This window comes from Crinia signifera, chromosome 9 (genome assembly GCF_055691185.1).
Source record: "Crinia signifera chromosome 9, ASM5569118v1, whole genome shotgun sequence".
Taxonomy (NCBI): Eukaryota; Metazoa; Chordata; class Amphibia; order Anura; family Myobatrachidae; genus Crinia; species Crinia signifera.
Window position 1 is genome coordinate 55,777,554 of NC_139225.1, and position 18,035 is coordinate 55,795,588.

The 18,035-nt window shown below is 39.6% G+C and overlaps 30 non-coding genes and 5 pseudogenes across 30 annotated transcripts; all 35 read right to left on the reverse strand.

The window, feature by feature from the left end:
- Positions 1 to 180: 180 nt before the first annotated feature.
- Positions 181 to 299, reverse strand: LOC146038824 (5S ribosomal RNA). Its single transcript, XR_014462384.1, has one exon. It is a non-coding gene; the product is annotated as a 5S ribosomal RNA (ribosomal RNA).
- Positions 300 to 527: 228 nt separating this feature from the next.
- LOC146039721 (5S ribosomal RNA) lies at positions 528 to 646 on the reverse strand (annotated as a pseudogene).
- Positions 647 to 991: 345 nt separating this feature from the next.
- LOC146039121 (5S ribosomal RNA) lies at positions 992 to 1,110 on the reverse strand. Its single transcript, XR_014462654.1, has one exon. It is a non-coding gene; the product is annotated as a 5S ribosomal RNA (ribosomal RNA).
- Positions 1,111 to 1,455: 345 nt separating this feature from the next.
- LOC146038771 (5S ribosomal RNA) lies at positions 1,456 to 1,574 on the reverse strand. The gene has a single exon (XR_014462335.1). It is a non-coding gene; the product is annotated as a 5S ribosomal RNA (ribosomal RNA).
- Positions 1,575 to 1,919: 345 nt separating this feature from the next.
- LOC146039548 (5S ribosomal RNA) lies at positions 1,920 to 2,038 on the reverse strand. Its single transcript, XR_014463043.1, has one exon. It is a non-coding gene; the product is annotated as a 5S ribosomal RNA (ribosomal RNA).
- Positions 2,039 to 2,384: 346 nt separating this feature from the next.
- LOC146039164 (5S ribosomal RNA) lies at positions 2,385 to 2,503 on the reverse strand. The gene has a single exon (XR_014462693.1). It is a non-coding gene; the product is annotated as a 5S ribosomal RNA (ribosomal RNA).
- Positions 2,504 to 3,301: 798 nt separating this feature from the next.
- LOC146038575 (5S ribosomal RNA) lies at positions 3,302 to 3,420 on the reverse strand. Its single transcript, XR_014462156.1, has one exon. It is a non-coding gene; the product is annotated as a 5S ribosomal RNA (ribosomal RNA).
- Positions 3,421 to 3,766: 346 nt separating this feature from the next.
- On the reverse strand, positions 3,767 to 3,885 carry LOC146038694 (5S ribosomal RNA). Its single transcript, XR_014462265.1, has one exon. It is a non-coding gene; the product is annotated as a 5S ribosomal RNA (ribosomal RNA).
- A 346-nt stretch (positions 3,886 to 4,231) lies between these two features.
- Positions 4,232 to 4,350, reverse strand: LOC146039154 (5S ribosomal RNA). Its single transcript, XR_014462684.1, has one exon. It is a non-coding gene; the product is annotated as a 5S ribosomal RNA (ribosomal RNA).
- A 799-nt stretch (positions 4,351 to 5,149) lies between these two features.
- Positions 5,150 to 5,268, reverse strand: LOC146039534 (5S ribosomal RNA). Its single transcript, XR_014463031.1, has one exon. It is a non-coding gene; the product is annotated as a 5S ribosomal RNA (ribosomal RNA).
- Positions 5,269 to 6,066: 798 nt separating this feature from the next.
- On the reverse strand, positions 6,067 to 6,185 carry LOC146039398 (5S ribosomal RNA). The gene has a single exon (XR_014462906.1). It is a non-coding gene; the product is annotated as a 5S ribosomal RNA (ribosomal RNA).
- Positions 6,186 to 6,531: 346 nt separating this feature from the next.
- Positions 6,532 to 6,650, reverse strand: LOC146038696 (5S ribosomal RNA). The gene has a single exon (XR_014462266.1). It is a non-coding gene; the product is annotated as a 5S ribosomal RNA (ribosomal RNA).
- A 346-nt stretch (positions 6,651 to 6,996) lies between these two features.
- LOC146038697 (5S ribosomal RNA) lies at positions 6,997 to 7,115 on the reverse strand. The gene has a single exon (XR_014462267.1). It is a non-coding gene; the product is annotated as a 5S ribosomal RNA (ribosomal RNA).
- Positions 7,116 to 7,914: 799 nt separating this feature from the next.
- Positions 7,915 to 8,033, reverse strand: LOC146039536 (5S ribosomal RNA). Its single transcript, XR_014463032.1, has one exon. It is a non-coding gene; the product is annotated as a 5S ribosomal RNA (ribosomal RNA).
- A 343-nt stretch (positions 8,034 to 8,376) lies between these two features.
- On the reverse strand, positions 8,377 to 8,495 carry LOC146037628 (5S ribosomal RNA). The gene has a single exon (XR_014461288.1). It is a non-coding gene; the product is annotated as a 5S ribosomal RNA (ribosomal RNA).
- Positions 8,496 to 8,839: 344 nt separating this feature from the next.
- LOC146038897 (5S ribosomal RNA) lies at positions 8,840 to 8,958 on the reverse strand. Its single transcript, XR_014462449.1, has one exon. It is a non-coding gene; the product is annotated as a 5S ribosomal RNA (ribosomal RNA).
- A 345-nt stretch (positions 8,959 to 9,303) lies between these two features.
- Positions 9,304 to 9,422, reverse strand: LOC146038415 (5S ribosomal RNA). Its single transcript, XR_014462008.1, has one exon. It is a non-coding gene; the product is annotated as a 5S ribosomal RNA (ribosomal RNA).
- Positions 9,423 to 9,767: 345 nt separating this feature from the next.
- Positions 9,768 to 9,876, reverse strand: LOC146039928 (5S ribosomal RNA; annotated as a pseudogene).
- A 345-nt stretch (positions 9,877 to 10,221) lies between these two features.
- Positions 10,222 to 10,340, reverse strand: LOC146039010 (5S ribosomal RNA). The gene has a single exon (XR_014462553.1). It is a non-coding gene; the product is annotated as a 5S ribosomal RNA (ribosomal RNA).
- Positions 10,341 to 10,684: 344 nt separating this feature from the next.
- LOC146039012 (5S ribosomal RNA) lies at positions 10,685 to 10,803 on the reverse strand. Its single transcript, XR_014462555.1, has one exon. It is a non-coding gene; the product is annotated as a 5S ribosomal RNA (ribosomal RNA).
- Positions 10,804 to 11,146: 343 nt separating this feature from the next.
- LOC146038524 (5S ribosomal RNA) lies at positions 11,147 to 11,265 on the reverse strand. The gene has a single exon (XR_014462109.1). It is a non-coding gene; the product is annotated as a 5S ribosomal RNA (ribosomal RNA).
- A 346-nt stretch (positions 11,266 to 11,611) lies between these two features.
- On the reverse strand, positions 11,612 to 11,730 carry LOC146037826 (5S ribosomal RNA). The gene has a single exon (XR_014461468.1). It is a non-coding gene; the product is annotated as a 5S ribosomal RNA (ribosomal RNA).
- A 344-nt stretch (positions 11,731 to 12,074) lies between these two features.
- LOC146039013 (5S ribosomal RNA) lies at positions 12,075 to 12,193 on the reverse strand. The gene has a single exon (XR_014462556.1). It is a non-coding gene; the product is annotated as a 5S ribosomal RNA (ribosomal RNA).
- A 342-nt stretch (positions 12,194 to 12,535) lies between these two features.
- Positions 12,536 to 12,654, reverse strand: LOC146039014 (5S ribosomal RNA). Its single transcript, XR_014462557.1, has one exon. It is a non-coding gene; the product is annotated as a 5S ribosomal RNA (ribosomal RNA).
- A 342-nt stretch (positions 12,655 to 12,996) lies between these two features.
- LOC146039217 (5S ribosomal RNA) lies at positions 12,997 to 13,115 on the reverse strand. Its single transcript, XR_014462742.1, has one exon. It is a non-coding gene; the product is annotated as a 5S ribosomal RNA (ribosomal RNA).
- Positions 13,116 to 13,460: 345 nt separating this feature from the next.
- Positions 13,461 to 13,579, reverse strand: LOC146039273 (5S ribosomal RNA). The gene has a single exon (XR_014462792.1). It is a non-coding gene; the product is annotated as a 5S ribosomal RNA (ribosomal RNA).
- Positions 13,580 to 13,924: 345 nt separating this feature from the next.
- LOC146038685 (5S ribosomal RNA) lies at positions 13,925 to 14,043 on the reverse strand. The gene has a single exon (XR_014462255.1). It is a non-coding gene; the product is annotated as a 5S ribosomal RNA (ribosomal RNA).
- A 345-nt stretch (positions 14,044 to 14,388) lies between these two features.
- LOC146039882 (5S ribosomal RNA) lies at positions 14,389 to 14,500 on the reverse strand (annotated as a pseudogene).
- Positions 14,501 to 14,845: 345 nt separating this feature from the next.
- Positions 14,846 to 14,964, reverse strand: LOC146037613 (5S ribosomal RNA). Its single transcript, XR_014461275.1, has one exon. It is a non-coding gene; the product is annotated as a 5S ribosomal RNA (ribosomal RNA).
- Positions 14,965 to 15,309: 345 nt separating this feature from the next.
- LOC146039884 (5S ribosomal RNA) lies at positions 15,310 to 15,421 on the reverse strand (annotated as a pseudogene).
- A 346-nt stretch (positions 15,422 to 15,767) lies between these two features.
- Positions 15,768 to 15,886, reverse strand: LOC146039762 (5S ribosomal RNA; annotated as a pseudogene).
- Positions 15,887 to 16,441: 555 nt separating this feature from the next.
- LOC146038498 (5S ribosomal RNA) lies at positions 16,442 to 16,560 on the reverse strand. Its single transcript, XR_014462084.1, has one exon. It is a non-coding gene; the product is annotated as a 5S ribosomal RNA (ribosomal RNA).
- A 345-nt stretch (positions 16,561 to 16,905) lies between these two features.
- LOC146039484 (5S ribosomal RNA) lies at positions 16,906 to 17,024 on the reverse strand. The gene has a single exon (XR_014462985.1). It is a non-coding gene; the product is annotated as a 5S ribosomal RNA (ribosomal RNA).
- Positions 17,025 to 17,370: 346 nt separating this feature from the next.
- LOC146039277 (5S ribosomal RNA) lies at positions 17,371 to 17,489 on the reverse strand. Its single transcript, XR_014462796.1, has one exon. It is a non-coding gene; the product is annotated as a 5S ribosomal RNA (ribosomal RNA).
- A 345-nt stretch (positions 17,490 to 17,834) lies between these two features.
- Positions 17,835 to 17,953, reverse strand: LOC146039278 (5S ribosomal RNA). The gene has a single exon (XR_014462797.1). It is a non-coding gene; the product is annotated as a 5S ribosomal RNA (ribosomal RNA).
- Between the last annotated feature and the right edge of the window lie 82 nt (positions 17,954 to 18,035).

The window sequence follows — 18,035 nt, forward strand, 5'->3', positions numbered from 1 at the left end:
AGGCTCAACACTGTTTAGCTGCCAAAAGCAGTTGGAATTGGGCCTAAACAGTGTGGTAAGTTTTTAGGTGATGGCTATTGTGTCTGTTTGACCTCTTCCAAATGTCTGTACTGGCAATAAAAAAAAAGTTTCCAATTTAAATAGCTAGAGAATAAAAACAATTTACCAGTAATGGGAAAAAACCTACAGCACCTGGTGTTCCCACATGGTCTCCCACCCAAGTACTAACCAGGCCCAACGCTGCTTAGCTTCCAAGATCAGACGAGATTGGGCGTATCCAATGTGGTATGGCTGTAGATGAGATACAGGCACTTTTTTGCCCTCTTCTACTTCTATAACCATGTAAGCTAATAAAAAAGTTTCCTAACTGTATTGGCTTACTGAAAAAAATCATGTTTTGTTAATGTAAAAAGACCTACAAGACATGATATTAGCAGGTGGTCTAAAATTAAACTACTAAAGAGGCTCAACACTGTTTAGCTGCCAAAAGCAGTTGGAATTGGGCCTAAACAGTGGTAATGGGAAAAAACCTACAGCACCTGGTGTTCCCATGTAGTCTCCCACCTAAGTACTAACCAGTCCCAACACTGCTTAGCTTCCAAGATCAGACGAGATTGGGCGTATCCAATGTGGTATGGCTGGAGATAAGATACCAGCACTTTTTTGCCCTCTTCTACTTCTATAACCAGGTAAGCTAATAAAAATGTTTCCTAACTGTATTGGCTTACTGAAAAAAATCATGTGTTGGTAATGTAAAAAGACCTACAGGACATGATATTAGCAGGTGGTCTCAAACTAAACTACTAAAGAGGCTCAACACTGTTTAGCTGCCAAAAGCAGTTGGAATTGGGCCTAAACAGTGTGGTAAGTTTTTAGGTGATGGCTATTGTGTATGTTTGACCTCTTCCAAATGTCTGTACTGGCAATACAGAGAAAAAAGTTTCCAATTTAAAAAGCTAGAGAATAAAAACTATTTGCCAGTAATGGGAAAAACCTACAGCACCTAGTGTTCCCATGTTGTCGCCAAGCCAAGTACTAACCAGGCCCAACACTGCTTAGCTTCCAAGATCAGACGAGATTGGGCGTATCCAATGTGGTATGGCTGTAGGTGAGATGCAGGCACTTTTTTGCCCTCTTCTACTTCTATAACCAGGTAAGCTAATAAAAAAGTTTCCTAACTGTATTGGCTTACTGAAAAAAATCATGTGTTGGTAATGTAAAAAGACCTACAGGACATGATATTAGCAGGTGGTCTCAAATTAAACTACTAAAGTGGCTCAACACTGTTCAGCTGCCAAAAGCAGTAGGAATTGGGCCTAAACAGTGTGGTAAGTTTTTAGGTGATGGCTATTGTGTCTGTTTGACCTCTCCCAAAAGTCTGTATTGGCAATAAAAATAAAAAGTTTCCAATTTAAATAGCAAGAGAATAAAAACCATTTGCCAGTAATGGGAAAAAACCTACAGCACCTGGTGTTCCCATGTGGTCACCCACCCAAGTACTAACCAGGCCCAACACTGTTTAGCTTCCAAGATCAGACGAGATTGGGCGTATCCAATGTAGTATTGCTGTAGGTAAGATATCGGCACTTTTTTGCCCTCTTCTACTTCTATAACCAGGTAAGCTAATAAAAAAGTTTCCTAACTGTATTGGCTTACTGAAAAAAATCATGTGTTGGTAATGTAAAAAGACCTACAGGACATGATATTAGCAGGTGGTCTCAAATTAAACTACTAAAGAGGCTCAACACTGTTTAGCTGCCAAAAGCAGTTGGAATTGGGCCTAAACAGTGTGGTAAGTCTTTAGGTGATGGCTATTGTGTCTGTTTGACCTCTCCCAAATGTCTGTATTGGCAATAAAAAGAAAAAGTTTCCAATTTAAATAGCTAGAGAATAAAAACAATTTGCCAGTAATGGGAAAAAACCTAAAGCACCTGGTGTTCCCATGTGGTCACCCACCCAAGTACTAACCAGGCCCAACACTGCTTAGCTTCCAAGATCAGACGAGATTGGACGTATCCAATCTGGTATGGCTATAGGTGAGATGCAGGCACTTTTTTGCCCTCTTCTACTTCTATAACCAGGTAAGCTAATAAAAAAGTTTCCTAACTGTATTGGCTTACTGAAAAAAAATCATGTGTTGGTAATGTAAAAAGACCTACAGGACAAAATATTAGCAGGTGGTCTAAAATTAAACTACTAAAGAGGCTCAACACTGTTTAGCTGCCAAAAGCAGTTGGAATTGGGCTGAAACAGTGTGGTAAGTCTTTAGGTGATGGCAATTGTGTCTGTTTGACCTCTCCCAAATGTCTGTATCGGCAATAAAAAGAAAAAGTTTCCAATTTAAATAGCTAGAGAATAAAAACAATTTGCCAGTAATGGGAAAAAACCTACAGCACCTGGTGTTCCCATGTGGTCACCCACCCAAGTACTAACCAGGCCCAACACTGCTTAGCTTCCAAGATCAGACAAGATTGGGCGTATCCAATCTGGTATGGCTGTAGGTGAGATGCAGGCACTTTTTTGCCCTCTTCTACTTCTATAACCAGGTAAGCTAATAAAAAAGTTTCCTAACTGTATTGGCTTACTGAAAAAAATCATGTTTTGTTAATGTAAAAAGACCTACAGGACATAATATTAGCACGTGGTCTCAAATTAAACTACTAAAGAGGTTCAACACTGTTTAGCTGCCAAAAGCAGTTGGAATTGGGCCTAAACAGTTTGGTAAGTTTTTAGGTGATGGCTATTGTGTCTGTTTGACCTCTTCCAAATGTCTGTACTGGCAATAAAGAGAAAAAAGTTTCCAATTTAAAAAGCTAGAGAATAAAAACTATTTGCCAGTAATGGGAAAAACCTACAGCACCATGTGGTCACCCACCCAAGTACTAACCAGGCCCAACACTGCTTAGCTTCCAAGATCAGACGAGATTAAGCGTATCCAATGTGGTATTGCTGTAGGTGAGATGCAGGCACTTTTTTGCCCTCTTCTACTTCTATAACCAGGTAAGTTAATAAAAAAGTTTCCTAACTGTATTGGCTTACTGAAAAAAATCATGTTTTGTTAATGTAAAAAGACCTACAGGACATGATATTAGCAGGTGGTCTCAAATTAAACTACTAAAGAGGCTCAACACTGTTTAGCTGCCAAAAGCAGTTGGAATTGGGCCTAAACAGTGTGGTAAGTTTTTAGGTGATGGCTATTGTGTCTGTTTGACCTCTTCCAAATGTCTGTACTGGCAATAAAAAAAAAAGTTTCCAATTTAAATAGCTAGAGAATAAAAACAATTTGCCAGTAATGGGAAAAAACCTACAGCACGTGGTGTTCCCATGTGGTCACCCACCCAAGTACTAACCAGGCCCAACACTGCTTAGCTTCCAAGATCAGACGAGATTGGGCGTATCCAATGTGGTATGGCTGTAGGTGAGATGCAGGCACTTTTTTGCCCTCTTCTACTTCTATAACCAGGTAAGCTAATAAAAAAGTTTCCTAACTGTATTGGCTTACTGAAAAAAAATCATGTGTTGGTAATGTAAAAAGACCTACAGGACATAATATTAGCAGGTGGTCTCAAATTAAACTACTAAAGAGGCTCAACACTGTTTAGCTGCCAAAAGCAGTTGGAATTGGGCCTAAACAGTGTGGTAAGTCTTTAGGTGATGGCTATTGTGTCTGTTTGACCTCTCCCAAATGTCTGTATCGGCAATAAAAAGAAAAAGTTTCCAATTTAAATAGCTAGAGAATAAAAACAATTTGCCAGTAATGGGAAAAAACCTACAGCACCTGGTGTTCCCATGTGGTCACCCACCCAAGTACTTACCAGGCCCAACACTGCTTAGCTTCCAAGATCAGACGAGATTGGGCGTATCCAATCTGGTATGGCTGTAGGTGAGATGCAGGCACTTTTTTGCCCTCTTCTACTTCTATAACCAGGTAAGCTAATAAAAAAGTTTCCTAACTGTATTGGCTTACTGAAAAAAAATCATGTGTTGGTAATGTAAAAAGACCTACAGGACATAATATTAGCAGGTGGTCTCAAATTAAACTACTAAAGAGGCTCAACACTGTTTAGCTGCCAAAAGCAGTTGGAATTGGGCCTAAACAGTGTGGTAAGTCTTTAGGTGATGGCTATTGTGTCTGTTTGACCTCTCCCAAATGTCTGTATCGGCAATAAAAAGAAAAAGTTTCCAATTTAAATAGCTAGAGAATAAAAACAATTTGCCAGTAATGGGAAAAAACCTACAGCACCTGGTGTTCCCATGTGGTCACCCACCCAAGTACTTACCAGGCCCAACACTGCTTAGCTTCCAAGATCAGACGAGATTGGGCGTATCCAATCTAGTATGGCTGTAGGTGAGATGCAGACACTTTTTTGCCCTCTTCTACTTCTATAACCAGGTAAGCTAATAAAAAAGTTTCCTAACTGTATTGGCTTACTGAAAAAAATCATGTTTTGTTAATGTAAAAAGACCTACAGGACATGATATTAGCAGGTGGTCTCAAAATAAACTACTAAAGAGGCTCAACACTGTTTAGCTGAAAAAAGCAGTTGGAATTGGGCCTAAACAGTGTGGTAAGTTTTTAGGTGATGGCTATTGTGTCTGTTTGACCTCTTCCAAATGTCTGTACTGGCAATAAAGAGAAAAAAGTTTCCAATTTAAAAAGCTAGAGAATAAAAACTATTTGCCAGTAATGGGAAAAACCTACAGCACCATGTGGCCACCCACCCAAGTACTAACCAGGCCCAACACTGCTTAGCTTCCAAGATCAGACGATATTGGGCGTATCCAATGTGGTATGGCTGTAGGTGAGATGCAGGCACTTTTTTGCCCTCTTCTACTTCTATAACCAGGTAAGTTAATAAAAAAGTTTCCTAACGGTATTGGCTTACTGAAAAAAATCATGTTTTGTTAATGTAAAAAGACCTACAGGATATGATATTAGCAGGTGGTCTCAAATTAAACTACTAAAGAGGCTCAACACTGTTTAGCTGCCAAAAGCAGTTGGAATTGGGCCGAAACAGTGTGGTAAGTTTTTAGGTGATGGCTATTGTGTCTGTTTGACCTCTTCCAAATGTCTGTACTGGCAATAAAAAAAAAAAGTTTCCAATTTAAATAGCTAGAGAATAAAAACAATTTGCCAGTAATGGGAAAAAACCTACAGCACCTGGTGTTCCCATGTGGTCTCCCACCCAAGTACTAACCAGGCCCAACACTGCTTAGATTCCAAGATCAGACGAGATTGGGCGAATCCAATCTGGTATGGCTGTAGGTGAGATGCATGCACTTTTTTGCCCTCTTCTACTTCTATAACCAGGTAAGCTAATAAAAAAGTTTCCTAACTGTATTGGCTTACTGAAAAAAATCATGTGTTGGTAATGTAAAAAGACCTACAGGACATGATATTAGCAGGTGGTCTCAAATTAAACTACTAAAGAGGCTCAACACTGTTTAGCTGCCAAAAGCAGTTGGAATTGGGCCTAAACAGTGTGGTAAGTTTTTAGGTGATGGCTATTGTGTCTGTTTGACCTCTTCCAAATGTCTGTACTGGCAATAAAGAGAAAAAAGTTTCCAATTTAAAAAGCTAGAGAATAAAAACTATTTGCCAGTAATGGGAAAAACCTACAGCACCATGTGGTCACCCACCCAAGTACTAACCAGGCCCAACACTGCTTAGCTTCCAAGATCAGACGAGATTAAGCGTATCCAATGTGGTATTGCTGTAGGTGAGATGCAGGCACTTTTTTGCCCTCTTCTACTTCTATAACCAGGTAAGTTAATAAAAAAGTTTCCTAACTGTATTGGCTTACTGAAAAAAATCATGTTTTGTTAATGTAAAAAGACCTACAGGACATGATATTAGCAGGTGGTCTCAAATTAAACTACTAAAGAGGCTCAACACTGTTTAGCTGCCAAAAGCAGTTGGAATTGGGCCTAAACAGTGTGGTAAGTTTTTAGGTGATGGCTATTGTGTCTGTTTGACCTCTTCCAAATGTCTGTACTGGCAATAAAAAAAAAAGTTTCCAATTTAAATAGCTAGAGAATAAAAACAATTTGCCAGTAATGGGAAAATACCTACAGCACGTGGTGTTCCCATGTGGTCACCCACCCAAGTACTAACCAGGCCCAACACTGCTTAGTTTCCAAGATCAGACGAGATTGGGCGTATCCAATGTGGTATGGCTGTAGGTGAGATGCAGGCACTTTTTTGCCCTCTTCTACTTCTATAACCAGGTAAGCTAATAAAAAAGTTTCCTAACTGTATTGGCTTACTGAAAAAAAATCATGTGTTGGTAATGTAAAAAGACCTACAGGACATAATATTAGCAGGTGGTCTCAAATTAAACTACTAAAGAGGCTCAACACTGTTTAGCTGCCAAAAGCAGTTGGAATTGGGCCTAAACAGTGTGGTAAGTCTTTAGGTGATGGCTATTGTGTCTGTTTGACCTCTCCCAAATGTCTGTATCGGCAATAAAAAGAAAAAGTTTCCAATTTAAATAGCTAGAGAATAAAAACAATTTGCCAGTAATGGGAAAAAACCTACAGCACCTGGTGTTCCCATGTGGTCACCCACCCAAGTACTTACCAGGCCCAACACTGCTTAGCTTCCAAGATCAGACGAGATTGGGCGTATCCAATCTGGTATGGCTGTAGGTGAGATGCAGGCACTTTTTTGCCCTCTTCTACTTCTATAACCAGGTAAGCTAATAAAAAAGTTTCCTAACTGTATTGGCTTACTGAAAAAAAATCATGTGTTGGTAATGTAAAAAGACCTACAGGACATAATATTAGCAGGTGGTCTCAAATTAAACTACTAAAGAGGCTCAACACTGTTTAGCTGCCAAAAGCAGTTGGAATTGGGCCTAAACAGTGTGGTAAGTCTTTAGGTGATGGCTATTGTGTCTGTTTGACCTCTCCCAAATGTCTGTATCGGCAATAAAAAGAAAAAGTTTCCAATTTAAATAGCTAGAGAATAAAAACAATTTGCCAGTAATGGGAAAAAACCTACAGCACCTGGTGTTCCCATGTGGTCACCCACCCAAGTACTTACCAGGCCCAACACTGCTTAGCTTCCAAGATCAGACGAGATTGGGCGTATCCAATCTGGTATGGCTGTAGGTGAGATGCAGACACTTTTTTGCCCTCTTCTACTTCTATAACCAGGTAAGCTAATAAAAAAGTTTCCTAACTGTATTGGCTTACTGAAAAAAATCATGTTTTGTTAATGTAAAAAGACCTACAGGACATGATATTAGCAGGTGGTCTCAAAATAAACTACTAAAGAGGCTCAACACTGTTTAGCTGAAAAAAGCAGTTGGAATTGGGCCTAAACAGTGTGGTAAGTTTTTAGGTGATGGCTATTGTGTCTGTTTGACCTCTTCCAAATGTCTGTACTGGCAATAAAGAGAAAAAAGTTTCCAATTTAAAAAGCTAGAGAATAAAAACTATTTGCCAGTAATGGGAAAAACCTACAGCACCATGTGGCCACCCACCCAAGTACTAACCAGGCCCAACACTGCTTAGCTTCCAAGATCAGACGATATTGGGCGTATCCAATGTGGTATGGCTGTAGGTGAGATGCAGGCACTTTTTTGCCCTCTTCTACTTCTATAACCAGGTAAGTTAATAAAAAAGTTTCCTAACGGTATTGGCTTACTGAAAAAAATCATGTTTTTTTAATGTAAAAAGACCTACAGGATATGATATTAGCAGGTGGTCTCAAATTAAACTACTAAAGAGGCTCAACACTGTTTAGCTGCCAAAAGCAGTTGGAATTGGGCCGAAACAGTGTGGTAAGTTTTTAGGTGATGGCTATTGTGTCTGTTTGACCTCTTCCAAATGTCTGTACTGGCAATAAAAAAAAAAAGTTTCCAATTTAAATAGCTAGAGAATAAAAACAATTTGCCAGTAATGGGAAAAAACCTACAGCACCTGGTGTTCCCATGTGGTCTCCCACCCAAGTACTAACCAGGCCCAACACTGCTTAGATTCCAAGATCAGACGAGATTGGGCGAATCCAATCTGGTATGGCTGTAGGTGAGATGCATGCACTTTTTTGCCCTCTTCTACTTCTATAACCAGGTAAGCTAATAAAAAAGTTTCCTAACTGTATTGGCTTACTGAAAAAAATCATGTGTTGGTAATGTAAAAAGACCTACAGGACATGATATTAGCAGGTGGTCTCAAATTAAACTACTAAAGAGGCTCAACACTGTTTAGCTGCCAAAAGCAGTTGGAATTGGGCCTAAACAGTGTGGTAAGTTTTTAGGTGATGGCTATTGTGTCTGTTTGACCTCTTCCAAATGTCTGTACTGGCAATAAAAAAAAAGTTTCCAATTTAAATAGCTAGAGAAAAAAAGCAATTTGCCAGTAATGGGAAAAAACCTACAGCACCTGGTGTTCCCATGTGGTCACCCACCCAAGTACTAACCAGGCCCAACACTGTTTAGCTTCCAAGATCAGACGAGATTGGGCGTATCCAATGTGGTATGGCTGTAGGTGAGATGCAGGCACTTTTTAGTCCTCTTCTACTTCTATAACCAGGTAAGCTAATAAAAAAGTTTTCTAACTGTATTGGCTTACTGAAAAAAATCATGTTTTGTTAATGTAAAAAGACCTACAGGACATGATATTAGCAGGTGGTCTCAAATTAAACTACTAAAGAGGCTCAACACTGTTTAGCTGCCAAATCAGTTGGAATTGGGCCTAAACAGTGTGGTAAGTTTTTAGGTGATGGCTATTGTGTATGTTTGACCTCTTCCAAATGTCTGTACTGGCAATACAGAGAAAAAAGTTTCCAATTTAAAAAGCTAGAGAATAAAAACTATTTGCCAGTAATGGGAAAAACCTACAGCACCTGGTGTTCCCATGTTGTCTCCAACCCAAGTACTAACCAGGCCCAACACTGCTTAGCTTCCAAGATCAGACGAGATTGGGCGTATCCAATGTGGTATGGCTGTATGTGAGATGCAGGCACTTTTTTGCCCTCTTCTACTTCTATAACCAGGTAAGCTAATAAAAAAGTTTCCTAACTGTATTGGCTTACTGAAAAAAATCATGTGTTGGTAATGTAAAAAGACCTACAGGACATGATATTAGAAGGTGGTCTCAAATTAAACTACTAAAGAGGCTCAACACTGTTTAGCTGCCAAAAGCAGTTGGAATTGGGCTGAAACAGTGTGGTAAGTCTTTAGGTGATGGCTATTGTGTCTGTTTGACCTCTCCCAAATGTCTGTATCGGCAATAAAAAGAAAAAATTTCCAATTTAAATAGCTAGAGAATAAAAACAATTTGCCATTAATAGGAAAAAACCTACAGCACCTGGTGTTCCCATGTGGTCACCCACCCAAGTACTAACCAGGCCCAACACTGCTTAGCTTCCAAGATCAGACGAGATTGGGCGTATCCAATCTGGTATGGCTGTAGGTGAGATGCAGGCACTTTTTTGCCCTCTTCTACTTCTATAACCAGGTAAGCTAATAAAAAAGTTTCCTAACTGTATTTGCTTACTGAAAAAAATCATGTTTTGTTAATGTAAAAAGACCTACAGGACATGATATTAGCAGGTGGTCTCAAATTAAACTACTAAAGAGGCTCAACACTGTTTAGCTGCCAAAAGCAGTTGGAATTGGGCCTAAACAGTGTGGTAAGTTTTTAGGTGATGGCTATTGTGTCTGTTTGACCTCTTCCAAATGTCTGTACTGGCAATAAAGAGAAAAAAGTTTCCAATGCAAAAAGCTAGAGAATAAAAACTATTTGCCAGTAATGGGAAAAACCTACAGCACCATGTGGTCACCCACCCAAGTACTAACCAGGCCCAACACTGCTTAGCTTCCAAGATCAGAAGAGATTGGGCGTATCCAATGTGGTATGGCTGTAGGTGAGATGCAGGCACTTTTTTGCCCTCTTCTACTTCTATAATCAGGTAAGTTAATAAAAAAATTTCCTAACTGTATTGGCTTACTGAAAAAAAATCATGTTTTGTTAATGTAAAAAGACCTACAGGACATGATATTAGCAGGTGGTCTCAAATTAAACTACTAAAGAGGCTCAACACTGTTTAGCTGCCAAAAGCAGTTGGAATTGGGCCGAAACAGTGTGGTAAGTTTTTAGGTGATGGCTATTGTGTCTGTTTGACCTCTTCCAAATGTCTGTACTGGCAATAAAAAAAAAAGTTTCCAATTTAAATAGCTAGAGAATAAAAACAATTTGCCAGTAATGGGAAAAAACCTACAGCACCTGGTGTTCCCATGTGGTCTCCCACCCAAGTACTAACCAGGCCCAACACTGCTTAGATTCCAAGATCAGACGAGATTGGGCGAATCCAATGTGGTATGGCTGTAGGTGAGATGCAGGCACTTTTTTGCCCTCTTCTACTTCTATAACCAGGTAAGCTAATAAAAAATTTTCCTAACTGTATTGGCTTACTGAAAAAAATCATGTTTTGTTAATGTAAAAAGACCTACAGGACATGATATTAGCAGGTGGTCTCAAATTAAACTACTAAAGAGGCTCAACACTGTTTAGCTGCCAAAAGCAGTTGGAATTGGGCCGAAACAGTGTGGTAAGTTTTTAGGTGATGGCTATTGTGTCTGTTTGACCTCTTCCAAATGTCTGTACTGGCAATAAAAAAAAAAGTTTCCAATTTAAATAGCTAGAGAATAAAAACAATTTGCCAGTAATGGGAAAAAACCTACAGCACCTGGTGTTCCCATGTGGTCTCCCACCCAAGTACTAACCAGGCCCAACACTGCTTAGATTCCAAGATCAGACGAGATTGGGCGAATCCAATGTGGTATGGCTGTAGGTGAAATGCAGGCACTTTTTTGCCCTCTTCTACTTCTATAACCAGGTAAGCTAATAAAAAAGTTTCCTAACTGTATTGGCTTACTGAAAAAAATCATGTGTTGGTAATGTAAAAAGACCTACAGGACATGATATTAGCAGGTGGTCTCAAATTAAACTACTAAAGAGGCTCAACACTGTTTAGCTGCCAAAAGCAGTTGGAATTGGGCCTAAACAGTGTGGTAAGTTTTTAGGTGATGGCTATTGTGTCTGTTTGACCTCTTCCAAATGTCTGTACTGGCAATAAAAAAAAAGTTTCCAATTTAAATAGCTAGAGAAAAAAAGCAATGTGCCAGTAATGGGAAAAAACCTACAGCACCTGGTGTTCCCATGTGGTCACCCACCTAAGTACTAACCAGGCCCAACACTGCTTAGCTTCCAAGATCAGACGAGATTGGTCGTATCCAATGTGGTATGGCTGTAGGTGAGATGCAGGCACTTTTTTGCCCTCTTCTACTTCTATAACCAGGTAAGCTAATAAAAAAGTTTTCTAACTGTATTGGCTTACTGAAAAAAATCATGTGTTGGTAATGTAAAAAGACCTACAGGACATAATATTAGCAGGTGGTCTCAAATGAAACTACTAAAGAGGCTCAACACTGTTTAGCTGCCAAAAGCAGTTGGAATTGGGCTGAAACAGTGTGGTAAGTCTTGAGGTGATGGCTATTGTGTCTGTTTGACCTCTCCCAAATGTCTGTATCGGCAATAAAAAGAAAAAGTTTCCAATTTAAATAGCTAGAGAATAAAAACAATTTGCCAGTAATGGGAAAAAAACCTACAGCACCTGGTGTTCCCATGTGGCCACCCACCCAAGTACTAACCAGGCCCAACACTGCTTAGCTTCCAAGATCAGACGAGATTGGGCGTATCCAATGTGGTATGGCTGTAGGTGAGATGCAGGCACTTTTTTGCCCTCTTCTACTTCTATAACCAGGTAAGTTAATAAAAAAGTTTCCTAACTGTATTGGCTTACTGAAAAAAATCATGTTTTGTTAATGTAAAAAGACCTACAGGACATGATATTAGCAGGTGGTCTCAAATTAAACTACTAAAGAGGCTCAACACTGTTTAGCTGCCAAAAGCAGTTGGAATTGAGCCAAAACAGTGTGGTAAGTTTTTAGGTGATGGCTATTGAGTCTGTTTGACCTCTTCCAAATGTCTGTACTGGCAATAAAAAAAAAAGTTTCCAATTTAAATAGCTAGAGAATAAAAACAATTTGCCAGTAATGGGAAAAAACCTACAGCACCTGGTGTTCCCATGTGGTCTCCCACCCAAGTACTAACCAGGCCCAACACTGCTTAGATTCCAAGATCAGACGAGATTGGGCGAATCCAATGTGGTATGGCTGTAGGTGAGATGCAGGCACTTTTTGCCCTCTTCTACTTCTATAACCAGGTAAGCTAATAAAAAAGTTTCCTAACTGTATTGGCTTACTGAAAAAAATCATGTGTTGGTAATGTAAAAAGACCTACAGGACATGATATTAGCAGGTGGTCTCAAATTAAACTACTAAAGAGGCTCAACACTGTTTAGCTGCCAAAAGCAGTTGGAATTGGGCCTAAACAGTGTGGTAAGTTTTTAGGTGATGGCTATTATGTCTGTTTGACCTCTTCCAAATGTCTGTACTGGCAATAAAAAAAAAGTTTCCAATTTAAATAGCTAGAGAATAAAAACAATTTGCCAGTAATGGGAAAAAACCTACAGCACCTGGTGTTCCCATGTGGTCTCCCACCCAAGTACTAACCAGGCCCAACACTGCTTAGATTCCAAGATCAGACGAGATTGGGCGAATCCAATGTGGTATGGCTGTAGGTGAGATGCAGGCACTTTTTGCCCTCTTCTACTTCTATAACCAGGTAAGCTAATAAAAAAGTTTTCTAACTTTATTGGCTTACTGAAAAAAATCATGTTTTGTTAATGTAAAAAGACCTACAGGACATGATATTAGCAGGTGGTCTCAAATTAAACTACTAAAGAGGCTCAACACTGTTTAGCTGCCAAAAGCAGTTGGAATTGGGCCTAAACAGTGTGGTAAGTTTTTAGGTGATGGCTATTGTGTCTGTTTGACCTCTTCCAAATGTCTGTACTGGCAATAAAAAAAAAGTTTCCAATTTAAATAGCTAGAGAATAAAAACAATTTACCAGTAATGGGAAAAAACCTACAGCACCTGGTGTTCCCACATGGTCTCCCACCCAAGTACTAACCAGGCCCAACACTGCTTAGCTTCCAAGCTCAGACGAGATTGGGCGTATCCAATGTGGTATTGCTGTATGTGAGATGCAGGCACTTTTTTGCCCTCTTCTACTTCTATAACCAGGTAAGCTAATAAAAAAGTTTCCTAACTGTATTGGCTTACTGAAAAAAATCATGTGTTGGTAATGTAAAAAGACCTACAGGACATGATATTAGCAGGTGGTCTCAAATTAAACTACTAAAGAGGCTCAACACTGTTTAGCTGCCAAAAGCAGTTGGAATTGGGCCTAAACAGTGTGGTAAGTTTTTAGGTGATGGCTATTGTGTATGTTTGACCTCTTCCAAATGTCTGTACTGGCAATACAGAGAAAAAAGTTTCCAATTTAAAAAGCTAGAGAATAAAAACTATTTGCCAGTAATCGGAAAAACCTACAGCACCTGGTGTTCCCATGATGTCTCCAACCCAAGTACTAACCAGGCCCAACGCTGCTTAGCTTCCAAGATCAGACGAGATTGGGCGTATCCAATGTGGTATGGCTGTATGTGAGATGCAGGCACTTTTTTGCCCTCTTCTACTTCTATAACCAGGTAAGCTAATAAAAAAGTTTCCTAACTGTATTGGCTTACTGAAAAAAATCATGTGTTGGTAATGTAAAAAGACCTACAGGACATGATATTAGCAGGTGGTCTCAAATTAAACTACTAAAGTGGCTCAACACTGTTCAGCTGCCAAAAGCAGTTGGAATTGGGCCTAAACAGTGTGGTAAGTTTTTAGGTGATGGCTATTGTGTCTGTTTGACCTCTCCCAAATGTCTGTATTGGCAATAAAAATAAAAAGTTTCCAATTTAAATAGCAAGGGAATAAAAACCATTTGCCAGTAATGGGAAAAAACCTACAGCACCTGGTGTTCCCATGTGGTCTCCCACCCAAGTACTAACCAGGCCCGACACTGTTTAGCTTCCAAGATCAGACGAGATTGGGCGTATCCAATGTAGTATGGCTGTAGGTAAGATACTGGCACTTTTTTGCCCTCTTCTACTTCTATAACCAGGTAAGCTAATAAAAATGTTTCCTAACTGTATTGGCTTACTGATAAAAATCATGTGTTGGTAATGTAAAAAGACCTACAGGACATGATATTAGCAGGTGGTCTCAAATTAAACTACTAAAGAGGCTCAACACTGTTTAGCTGCCAAAAGCAGTTGGAATTGGGCCTAAACAGTGTGGTAAGTCTTTAGGTGATGGCTATTGTGTCTGTTTGACCTGTCCCAAATGTCTGTATTGGCAATAAAAATAAAAAGTTTCCAATTGAAATAGCAAGAGAATAAAAACAATTTGCCATTAATGGGAAAAAACCTACAGCACCTGGTGTTCCCATGTGGTCTCCCACCCAAGTATTAACTAGGCCCAACACTGCTTAGCTTCCAAGATCAGACGGCGTATCCAATGTGGTATGGCTGTAGGTGAGATACCGGCACTTTTTTGCCCTCTTCTACTTCTATAACCAGGTAAGCTAATAAAAAAGTTTCCTATCTGTATTGCCTTACTGAAAAAAATCATGTGTTGGTAATGTAAAAAGACCTACAGGACATGATATTAGCAGGTGGTCTCAAATTAAACTACTAAAGAGGCTCAACACTGTTTAGCTGCCAAAAGCAGTTGGAATTGGGCCTAAACAGTGTGGTAAGTTTTTAGGTGATGGCTATTGTGTCTGTTTGACCTCTTCCAAATATCTGTACTGTCAATAAAGAGAAAAAAGTTTCCAATTTAAAAAGCTAGAGAATAAAAACAATTTGCCAGTAATGGGAAAAACCTACAGCACCTGGTGTTCCCATGTGGTCTCCCACCCAAGTACTAACCAGGCCCAACACTGCTTAGCTTCCAAGATCAGACGAGATTGGGTGTATCCAATGTGGTATAGCTGTAGGTAAGATACTGGCACTTTTTTGCCCTCTTCTACTTCTATAACCAGGTAAGCTAATAAAAATGTTTCCTAACTGTATTGGCTTACTGATAAAAATCATGTGTTGGTAATGTAAAAAGACCTACAGGACATGATATTAGCAGGTGGTCTCAAATTAAACTACTAAAGAGGCTCAACACTGTTTAGCTGCCAAAAGCAGTTGGAATTGGGCCTAAACAGTGTGGTAAGTCTTTAGGTGATGGCTATTGTGTCTGTTTGACCTGTCCCAAATGTCTGTATTGGCAATAAAAATAAAAAGTTTCCAATTGAAATAGCAAGAGAATAAAAACAATTTGCCATTAATGGGAAAAAACCTACAGCACCTGGTGTTCCCATGTGGTCTCCCACCCAAGTATTAACTAGGCCCAACACTGCTTAGCTTCCAAGATCAGACGGCGTATCCAATGTGGTATGGCTGTAGGTGAGATACCGGCACTTTTTTGCCCTCTTCTACTTCTATAACCAGGTAAGCTAATAAAAAAGTTTCCTATCTGTATTGCCTTACTGAAAAAAATCATGTGTTGGTAATGTAAAAAGACCTACAGGACATGATATTAGCAGGTGTTCTCAAATTAAACTACTAAAGAGGCTCAACACTGTTTAGCTGCCAAAAGCAGTTGGAATTGGGCCTAAACAGTGTGGTAAGTTTTAAGGTGATGGCTATTGTGTCTGTTTGACCTCTTCCAAATATCTGTACTGTCAATAAAGAGAAAAAAGTTTCCAATTTAAAAAGCTAGAGAATAAAAACAATTTGCCAGTAATGGGAAAAAACCAACAGCAACTGGTGTTCCTATGTGGTCTCCCACCCAAGTACTAACCACACCCAACACTGCTTAGCTTCCAAGATCAGACGGGATTGGGCGTATCCAATGTTGTATGGCTGTAGGTGAGATACCGGCACTTTTTTGCCCTCTTCTACTTCTATAACCAGGTAAGCTAATAAAAATGTTTCCTAGCTGTATTGGCTTACTGAAAAAAATCATGTGTTGGTAATGTAAAAAGACCTACAGGACATGATTTTAGCAGGTGGTCTCAAATTAAACTACTAAAGAGGCTCAACACTGTTTAGCTGCCAAAAGCAGTTGGAATTGGGCCTAAACAGTGTGGTAAGTTTTTAGGTGATGGCTATTGTGTCTGTTTGACATCTTCCAAATGTCTGTACTGGCAATAAAAAAAAAAGGGTACTTATGTAATATCTGGGCTCCCGTTTTTCTTATGAGACCGTGTCTCCTCGCGGGGCTCGCTGCGCTCGCCACGCTTCGGTCACGGTGGCTCGCTGCGCTCGCCACACTATATCAAATCAACTCCATGCGTAGTTGGATAGTAGGGGTATGAAAAAATGGGCTTCATTTAACATGGGAGCCCAGATAATACATAAAAACCAAAAAAAGTTTCCAATTTAAATAGCTAGAGAATAAAAACAATTTGCCAGTAATGGGAAAAAACCTACAGCACCTGGTGTTCCCATGTGGTCTCCCACCCAAGTACTAACCAGTCCCAACACTGCTTAGCTTCCAAGATCAGACGAGATTGGGTGTATCCAATGTGGTATGGCTGTAGGTGAGATACCAGCACTTTTTTGCCCTCTTCTACTTCTATAACCAGGTAAGCTAATAAAAATGTTTTCTAACTGTATTGGCTTACTGAAAAAAATCATGTGTTGGTAATGTAAAAAGACCTACAGGACATGATATTAGCAGGTGGTCTCAAATTAAACTACTAAAGAGGCTCAACACTGTTTAGCTGCCAAAAGCAGTTGGAATTGGGCCTAAACAGTGTCGTAAGTTTTTAGGTGATGGCTATTGTGTATGTTTGACCTCTTCCAAATGTCTGTGCTGGCAATAAAGAGAAAAAAGTTTCCAATTTAAAAAGCTAGAGAATAAAAACTATTTGCCACTAATGGGAAAAACCTACAGCACCTGGTGTTCCCATGTGGTCTCCAACCCAAGTACTAACCAGGCCCAACACTGCTTAGCTTCTAAGATCAGATGAGATTGGGCGTATCCAATGTGGTATGGCTGCAGGTGAGATACAGGCACTTTTTTGCCCTCTTCTACTTCTATAACCATGTAAGCTAATAAAAAAGTTTCCTAACTGTATTGGCTTACTGAAAAAAAAATCATGTGTTGGTAATGTAAAAAGACCTACAGGACATGATATTAGCAGGTGGTCTCAAATTAAACTACTAAAGAAGCTCAACACTGTTTAGCTGCCAAAAGCAGTTGGAATTGGGCCTAAACAGTGTGGTAAGTCTTTAGGTGATGTCTATTGTGTCTGTTTGACCTCTCCCAAATGTCTGTATTGGCAATAAAAAGAAAAAGTTTCCAATTTAAATAGCTAGAGAATAAAAACAATTTGCCAGTAATGGGAAAAACCTACAGCACCTGGTGTTCCCATGTGGTCTCCCACCCAAGTACTAAACAGGCCCAACACTGCTTAGCTTCCAAGATCAGACGAGAATGGGTGTATCCAATGTGGTATGGCTGTAGCTGAGATACAGGCACTTTTTTGCCCTCTTCTACTTCTATAACCAGGTAAGCTAATAAAAAAGTTTCCTAACTGTATTGGCTTACTGAAAAAAAATAATGTGTTGGTAATGTAAAAAGACCTACAGGACATGATATTAGCAGGTGGTCTCAAATTAAACTACTAAAGAGGCTCAACACTGTTTAGCTGCCAAAAGCAGTTGGAATTGGGCCTAAACAGTGTGGTAAGTCTTTAGGTGATGGCTATTGTGTCTGTTTGACCTCTCCCAAATGTCTGTATTGGCAATAAAAAGAAAAAGTTTCCAATTTAAATAGCTAGAGAATAAAAACAATTTGCCAGTAATGGGAAAAACCTACAGCACCTGGTGTTCCCATGTGGTCTCCCACCCAAGTACTAAACAGGCCCAACACTGCTTAGCTTCCAAGATCAGACGAGAATGGGTGTATCCAATGTGGTATGGCTGTAGCTGAGATACAGGCACTTTTTTGCCCTCTTCTACTCCTATAACCAGGTAAGCTAATAAAAAAGTCTTCTAACTGTATTGGCTTAC